Raw genomic sequence first — 8,889 nt, 5'->3', positions numbered from 1 at the left:
ATTTATTTGGAAGGGATGTTGGGAGGTCATCTGGTCTGATCACATTCTCAAGACTGGACTTGCTTTGACACAAGGAAATCAGGCCTGACACAGTGAGAGGATTCAGTCATAGAGAAGAACGTGATTTGTAGATCCCTGGCAACACCCTGATTCCTGTCACACTGGAAGTTGCCTGAGTCCCTGATGAGAAATCAGGCAGAGACAAGTAGCCCGTGCCAGCATTCAAGGTGCCATGTAGTACTCATCAACACTTACAATTGGTTGGAATAAGTCTCTAAGAACTTGACCAGTCCCAGCGTTCCAAGCAAGTGAAGCAATGTGATCTAAGCTCAGTGTTTGTGTCAGTAATGTGTCTAGATGTGATGTGTCCTTCCCATTGTTTCCCATTCCCACCTGTAATGTCTTCCTTCTTCCCTTGTTGCTTTTGGTGGTGTGGAGATTTCAGGTATTGCCTGAGAGAGGCAACCATTTAACCTCTGCCTCCCCAGGCCAGATACCTTTCCCAGCTGCAAACACAAGGGTATGGGCGAATGCTTACCAGAAGAGCCCATGCCTTGGGAGAGATGCACTGTTTGCACAGACAAAAGCTCCTCTTGTGCACCTAGGCACCAGCACAACCTGACCACCCAAACATTTGTGCAAAGGGAATAAAAGGAGCAGAAACGTGATCAGATGGAATCGCTAGCCAGCTTTAGCAAACATGGGCTGTAATTAATTTTTTCCTCCCATTGTTTACCCAGCTTTGTATGTAACTGAGAGCTGAACTGGGCTTATCAGTAATTACCAACAGTTCTGGAAACTTTACACGTCATTGTGCTGTGTTACAACACAAGGCAGCGATCCATGAAGAAGGGTTCTCTTCATTCTTTGCTATGCAATATTATATATACATACGTATATATATATAAACATTAAAAAACAAAACAAAACAGAAAACTCCTCCAACCCACTGTTAGGGTTGTGAAAGTGGATAGACAAACATGGGGAAAGCAGAGGGCAGCAGCACTTCTGTTTCAGATCTAATTAGGAAACTTTCCTGGCTGCAGCACCATGGTACCAACGTGGCACTTCAGCAGACATGCTGCCTGCAGCAGCAATCACAGCCCTCGAGTTGCATTTTGCCATTCCATAGTGACACCTGCCGGGAGCAGCTGAGCCGATTGAGCTGAGATTCTCCCGCTGCTCTGCTTGGCAAGGGGCTGCGAAGTGCAAAATGAAAGGGATACAGCAATCAGGCAGATTGATTCTCCTCCTTTCCTTCCAGATTGAGCCAGGCTCTTAGCAGAGGGAAAAGGGATCTCTGTGCTTGATTAGTGCTTAGAAATGCCTGATGTGAGCAGCCCCAGTGGCACCGACGTAGCAGCTGGGGGCTGCAGGAGAGAGGAGTGAAGGAGATTGGGGGCTTGTTCAGATGTAGAGGGCCAGATTCAGTCCACGTGAAAATCAGATGAAGGCAGAAATGTGTCTGTCCCCTTTGCAGAAGCTGAAAGGTGACTCAAGAGGAAAGATCATGTCACGCTTGCTGTTTGCTGATAGTTTCTCTGTAAATATTGACTGTTGTAGGAAGACAAGATCTTGGGCAGTATCTTTGCTCTGATTAGATACAGCCACTCTTAGGGTAGACTGAAGTGTGTCTTCTCTCTGCTTTCTATTCTCTTTTCCTCCCGAGGATTTCACTGCTCCTGCTCAGCATTTAGATCCCATCACGCCTGCAATGTGGGCTGCAATACACGCAGGCAGCAACTAGGCAAACAGAAAAATCTGGCCCCTTACCCTGCACTTCCCCTTCTCTCACTCAAAGCTGAAAGGAAAAGACAACCTGGCAGGATAAATGCCAAAATGTTTTAGACATAAACGACAGACACCAAAGTCATCACACATTTTCCTAGGCGGGATAGTAATTTCTGTACTGTATTTTTAACAGTGAGGAGTGATGGGAGGGAAGCCACTTTAATGCAAATGGAGGATTTGTCAGTTACGTAGTTTGTATAATGTCATACCTAAAAAAATGTTACGAAAACGGAGGGATTATGGGGACAAGAGGCATTTCTAAAATTGGAGGCCTCCTGTTTGGGCTTTAGTCCCCTCGCTCTTCCAGATCACGAGGAACGCTTCTCCTCAAGGAAGAACAGGAGCCTATCTCAGACCTGTGACAGCTCCCTGGGCTGTGTGTTACTCAAGGAGTTCTGCTCTCCTCTTGCACCCAACTCTCCTAACTTTTGCCAGCTGCTGTTCCCCCTCATTGCAATTCTTCAGTGATCCCCAGCTGTTCCAACCACAGCAGGGCAGTTTCCAAATGCATTCAGGCTGTTTTCTCCCTCCCTTCCAGGCAGTGGGAACTTCTGTGTCCAAAAACCTTATCTAATATGGAGGCTTCCTGCCGCTTTGGTTTTGGCTCCAGTCTTTGCTTAAAGGTGTTAGAGAAGGGACTGTGAGCTTGGCTGATGCACAGTGACAGCAGTCTGGAAGCTCTGCACAGCAGTGGTTCAGCAGGGTTAATTGTGCTGACCTCATTTAAATAGCACTTTGAGATCTATGAATGAATGCAATTGTTTAAGTAATAATAATAACAAAAAGATGTATTGTTGTTATTCATATGTATTAGCAGCCTTTCAGTATCTTAAGGGGGGCTACAAGAAAAAAGGGGACAGACCCTTTAGTAGCATCTGTTGTGTTAAGAGAAGGGGAAATGGTTTCTAACTAAAAAAAGGGGGAGAATTAGGCTAGATGTAAGGAAGTTTTTTACAATAAGGGGGGTGAGGCGCTGGCACAGGTTGCCCAGAGAGGAGGTGGACGAGGTCCCTGAAAACACTTAAAAGTCAGGCTGGACAGGACTCTGAGCACCCTGATCAAGCTGTAGGTGCTCCTATTCCTTGCAGGGGAGCTGGACTATATGGCCTTTAAGGGTCCCTTCCAACTCAAATCAATTCATTGATTCTGTGATTACTCTCATAGCTAATTATTTAAGGAATAAGTGGTTGAAGTGCCCGTTGATAGTAAAAAGTAGAGCAATACCCCAAAAATAGGATTCTGGAGGGCTGTAAGTGCTTTTAGCAAAATGTTTGGGGCTGTCCTGCCCCAAAAGCAGTCTTCATTTTTACTAAGGTAACGCAACGCTTATGAGAAGGGTAAGTTATGCTGAAGTGACTTTAACCTAAACGGTCTTAAGGGGGAAGAATTTAAGAATCTGGAATGAACGGGATAAACCCAGAGCTGGAAGCACAGCCTCCGTGAGGGAAGGGGAGAGCCAAACAGCCGCTGCCGCTCCTCCGTGCGAGGCGGAACGAAGCCCCCCGGTGGCCGCCGGCCGCCCTGCAGTCCCCGCCGTGCCTTCCTTGCCCTGCCCCTGCTCTGGTCTATTCCCTCCCGGCTCCGGGCATAAAGCAGGCAGGATTTCCATGTTACGGCTTGCACATGGACTTTATCTGGGTTTCCCTTCCTGCTAAGCAGTGAACAGAAATCTCTATCAATGTAATGCAGGCTGCAGCTCTTTCACAAACAAATCAGGTCTCAGATCTGAAGATGTAGGACCCTGGTTTGTAGCTGAGCCTTTTCCTACGGTCTCTCCAGTTCATGAATTTCCTCCCTCTCCAAGCTCTGAAACTCCTTATCAAATTAAGGAGCCCCTTGCTGATTCATGTGCAGTCTTAGTGGGATGTGCTCATTGCACTGAAGCAGAGATATGGACATAGATTACCAAGGACAAACTGAAGGGTTTCACCGTCATTGAAATATGCATAGAATTTGTTGGGGTTCTTTTCTGCAGTGAAAAAATAAATAAATAAATGCCAGACATGCCTTTTTATAGCAATTAATAATTGGAAGATAATTACTTAATATTTCAATATGTCTGAATTATGAATTAAAGCTTCTTACTACAGAAAGGTTATCCAGATATTTTTCTATTGGATGAATCACGGGTTAGAGCTATGAGAGGGTCTCGTGTACTGGAACCAGCTGTCACCAACCTGTCTTTTAGTGTGTATGTCATTGCTCTGTGACACAGACTTCTACAGGGTTTCTACAATAAAGTACTGCTAAGGTTCTCATTAGCTTGTAGGAGCTGATTGTTTCTGAGCAGCCTTGAGCGTTCTTCCTGACAGTGATGAGAAGCAGGTACCTCCTATGGACTGCGTTCTCTGTAGACACAAAGAATCAGAAGTTTATTAGAAATGTCTTCCAGTGAAGTATGAAACTCTGCACAGCTTTTGTACAATACCACACTAACCCAGCTGAAGAGTCACAACCTACTCATACCATCCAGTTCTGAAGCCCACCAGGCTCATTTTCACAGACACAGCTGACTCTTGACAGGGAAGGGTCAGGGTGGATATCGGGAAAAGATTCTTCACCAGAGGTGGTTGGGTACTGGAACAAGCTCCCCAGAGCACTAGTAGTCATGGCATCAGGCTCACCAAAGATCAGGAAGTGTCAGAACAGAGTTCACAAATGTACAGTCCGATTTCTGGGTGGTTCTCTATGGTGCCAAGAGTTGGACTGGATTCTTCTGAGTCCCTTCCAACTCAGGACATTCTATGATTCTATGATGTGGGTGAGGCTCACACGGGCTGTGTGTTCCACAACTCCAACACACAGTGTTGGAATGTGTTTACTGTAGAAAAAGATGGAGCTAAATGTATGTATATGAGGTCCCTTCCAACCCGGGTCATTCTGTGATTCTGTGATTCTGTATGAGAATGTGATGCCAGCTCACTGTGTCTTTTTCAGTTTTACACACGCACTGTAAGCTACCTTCATATCCTCCTATTTCTCATTGCCTGTATTGGTCCTTGCACATGCAGGGCTGCTGTCTGTGGTGCTCAGAGAAACTCAAAGCTTCCCTCCATAAAGCCTGCTCCTTAGAGAAGACTAAATGTGACACTCTTGGATTATGCGATGTTCACTCTGAAGAAACAAGTTACAGAACAAACTTTGTACTAGTCCGGGAACATACATAAATACACTTTTTCTGTTGCTTTGATTAGCAATAGAAGTTGCTATTTGAAGCTCAGGGCAAAGCTTTAAAGCCTGAAATTGTACAGGGAGGGAGAGGAGATGACAGATCTTCAGAAACTAAAATAATCAAATAAGGATTACACTCAAAACTCCAACTTCCTGACCAAATGGTGCTTCTGGGTATAGCACTACCCTATCCTTCCTGAGATAGGTTAAATGCAAGCTGATCACCCCAGCTCCTCAAATGAATATGTGTCTATCAGGGTCAACAAATAACTGGGTTTGAGATTAGTCACTTTACTCCTATGGAAAATTCTCCTATACTCCAATGATGAAAGTTTCCTGCAGTATAAAATATTTATTGGCTCATTCTTCCTGGGAGCCACTCGTCTTGACTTTGTTCAGTGTTTTGCAAAATTCAAGATTTAGGCTCATTATATTAAGAGCAGGATTCAAATCTCTTCTAAATCTCACAATCTCTCCTGCTACACAGTCTCATCCTAGGCTGGAGATGGGAAGACAAAACTAGTGCTTTTCAGGTCATCTAAGACCAATGAACATCAAAGCATTTTACCTGGGGAAAAAAAAAAAAAAAAAAGAAAAAAGAAAAAAAGAAAAAAAGAAAGGCCAGATTTCAAGAGACCACAGTCAGTCAGTAAGGCCGGGAAGCTTGAAGCTGGTGGGATTTTTTTAAGTCATTCACAAATACTACATCTACCCTTGACAGGTCATTTCATTCTATTTAGCAATTTTTATTGTCTGTGGTTTATAAGCTCTTAAGCAAATGTAAGAGAAGGAAAAGCTAAGGTGTCTGATAATACGCTACATCAGGCTGACAGCCTGACTGAATTTCCCCTGTGGTGCTAGCAAAACGCCGTTCCAAAAAAGTAATAATGCATACACACAAAAAATGTTAAATAAAAAAGAGAAAAGGGGGAAAAAGGATCACAGAGATCATACTGTCACATTTAATTTCAGAGAACAAAACCTAAAGCTGATTTCTCTTCAGATCAGTTGTATACCAGTTGGAACATGGGTGCTTAGCACTGCGACTGAGTAATATGATCTGAGCTTTAAATAGCTGCCAAATAACCATGTGGTGGCTGGCAGCACTGAACATGTTGCAATGAGAGTGATCTGTTTCAAAGTAAACCCACATAACAGAGGATAAGTCAATCTGATGTGATAAAGAGGAGGGGGGGAAACGTTTTTCATATCTTTCTGGGTTTCCTTCTTCCTTAAAAGTGCTTCCATCTTAGATAAGGATTTATTTGAGGTCTTTTCCTCAACCAGTTTAAAACTTAAATTTCATGGAGGTCATTTCAGAGAATGTCTCCCTATGCAGCCAAGGCACAGACTGGGGTCAATGATGTGCCAAAAGTGAAATATCAGCATTGTGATGGCACTGAGACTGTCCCACTGCTGAAACCATATTCAGAGTGACTGTATTCCAGCATGAAAGCACCTTGCCTGTATACATATACATATAAGCTGGGGTGACTTGTGCTCCAGGCATTCCCTTTTTCCTCACTGCAAAGCACGGAGCCTGATAGCACCTCATGAGGCCCATCTTACTGATGCAGGGAAATTCTAGGTGCAGAGTTTGGAGGTGTCAGACAGGAGGATGCTGCCAGCCCTCCTTTCCTTCTTACCTTCATGCCAAAAGGCTCTTCTGATCCCTATTGTTAATGTATTTCCTGGGTGGAGGACCAACATTTTGGACTGGGGGGACAGACCAGCTCAAACTAGTAAACTGAGTAAGACACGTGGACAAAAAGTGGTGCTGTCAATACTCGTGAATTCTTCATCCCTCCTGAAACTTTAAATCATAAATAACTGTTCACACACAACCAACTTTAGCATCACCATAGACTACAGCAGCATGAATACACATTTTCTCTAAAGGTGAACACAGCAGAATTTTAGCATACTTTACCTTGTCTTCCCTGCCTTGAAGTCACACTGCTGGAAGTACAGACAGGAACAGGAGAGACAGAGGAAAACCCAGCTGTTCCATCAGAAGATAGATAGCTCTTTTAAGAGGCTCAGTCTGACTTCTTAGTAATTAATGTGGCAGTCAGCTAAGATTTTGTGTGAATGGAGACAGCAGCACAGGCACTACTTGCGAGCATCCTACTAGCAGCTTACTAGCTCACCACAGAATGCAGACCCAGCTGCAAAGACATCCTGCAGAGAAACAGATCAGGTTTTATTATGCATTTCCTAAAAGGCAAATATCATTTTAGCTCCCTAACATAAACATCAACTGATGACCACCCGTTTCATCAAGGTCATCTCCAGAGAAATTTCCAGCAGCCACCCCAATGAGCATCAAGGATAAACCAGGGGCACATCCTTTCCCGTCTGTTTCTGTCAGCGGCTGCCTTTGCCACATCATGTCAGCATGCCCCCTGGGAATGCACAACAGCTGCACAGCGGGCTGGCAAAGGGCAGTGCTCTCCACCCTCCCTTCTTGCCCCCATCCACTCTTTTTTTTGCACTGTCCCTACCAGATTTGCTCTGGACAGTCAGATGATCATCGGATTGAAACTAATCCAAAAAATCTTTTTTACCCATTCCTTTCACCATCACTCTTCCGGACACGTGACTTAAAAAAAAGAAATGCTGATTTGATCACGGGCTGTTGAGCCAGACAGGCAATTAAAAACAACCCCCAAACCTGATTGTTTTGCAGGGAATACAGTTCTTTAACCAATTTCACAGAATATTTTGATTACAGTATCTAATCCCCTTTACAATCTTTTATCCAGATTTAATCATGAAAATCCATGTATCACTGACAAGGATTTTCTGGACAAAAATAATATCTGGAAGAGTGCCACAGAGGGAGTCTCCCTAGCTGGTCTGTCAGACAGACCCATAGGTAAGACAGTCTGTTCTGGCAGACCCATTCCTCTGCACATAGATTTTAATGACACCAGAAGTACAAGAGTATTTAGGTAACATTTCTATGGAAATACTTCCCTACCACCCAACACCCTGTTCTACAACATCTACTTTTCACATGTACATCACATGTGCTCAGTGACACCCTTGTCTTGGTTTGAGTGAGCAACCTGTCTGCACCTCTCAGAAGGAACTTCTCAGGTCTGCCATTAGAAGTGGTACCCAATTAAAGCAAATGGATAGAGCAACAGACTAGTGCCAAAAGTACAAGTCTGAGTGAAGAATTTATGAGCACTTAAGCAATTTCTACTGACGCCAGAAAGGCTCCCTGAAGTTTCTGAGAGAACTGTCAGAAACACCTTGGATGTTCAATTGCCATTACTCCCGCAGCCTGACCCAAAGGGCTGCCTCAGAGAGATGGTGTCTTGCCCATAGGAGTGTAGCTAATTTAGCTGACTAATGGAGAGAGCTCTGAAGATGCACATGGGCTGAATTAAGGGCTCCACGGGAGCCTTTGGCTCATTCCTTGCCGAGTTTATTAGTTGCTGCTGCACACATGGTTAAGTTCCTGGAAGAAGTCCAGCTCTGAGGCACCTCTCAATTCCTCCAGCTTCTAAAGCTTTCAAGAAAGTGGCTCAAGCGTTTTGCCCCCTCTAAGCTCTTATGTAGAAGGCTTCTCCCCTGCAGAGAACCGACAGGCTTCTGGAGGGGTGTGCAGACCAATGACTCCTGATTATTGAATTTACCTTCCCAATTACTGGTGAGCGTCCTTGACTGTAAAGGGGTAAATACCAACAGACTGTATTATTTGAGAAATAGTATGTGATTGTGTAATTAAAGGCAGGTGTATAACACTGTATGCAGCAGAGGAAGGGTAAATTTCAGCATTTCCTGATTAACCGAGAGCATTACAGTGTAACCCTAATGTTCTCAAGATGGCTATCATTTATGTAGAGTTCATGTATAAGTTTATGAATATTTGGTTAAAACTCACCCATCATACTCTCGGGCACAGTAATTAAAAAC

This window comes from Coturnix japonica, chromosome 1 (genome assembly GCF_054131305.1).
Source record: "Coturnix japonica strain WE chromosome 1, WE-NBRP24, whole genome shotgun sequence".
Lineage (NCBI taxonomy): Eukaryota > Metazoa > Chordata > Aves > Galliformes > Phasianidae > Coturnix > Coturnix japonica.
This window is presented reverse-complemented; position numbering follows the sequence as displayed.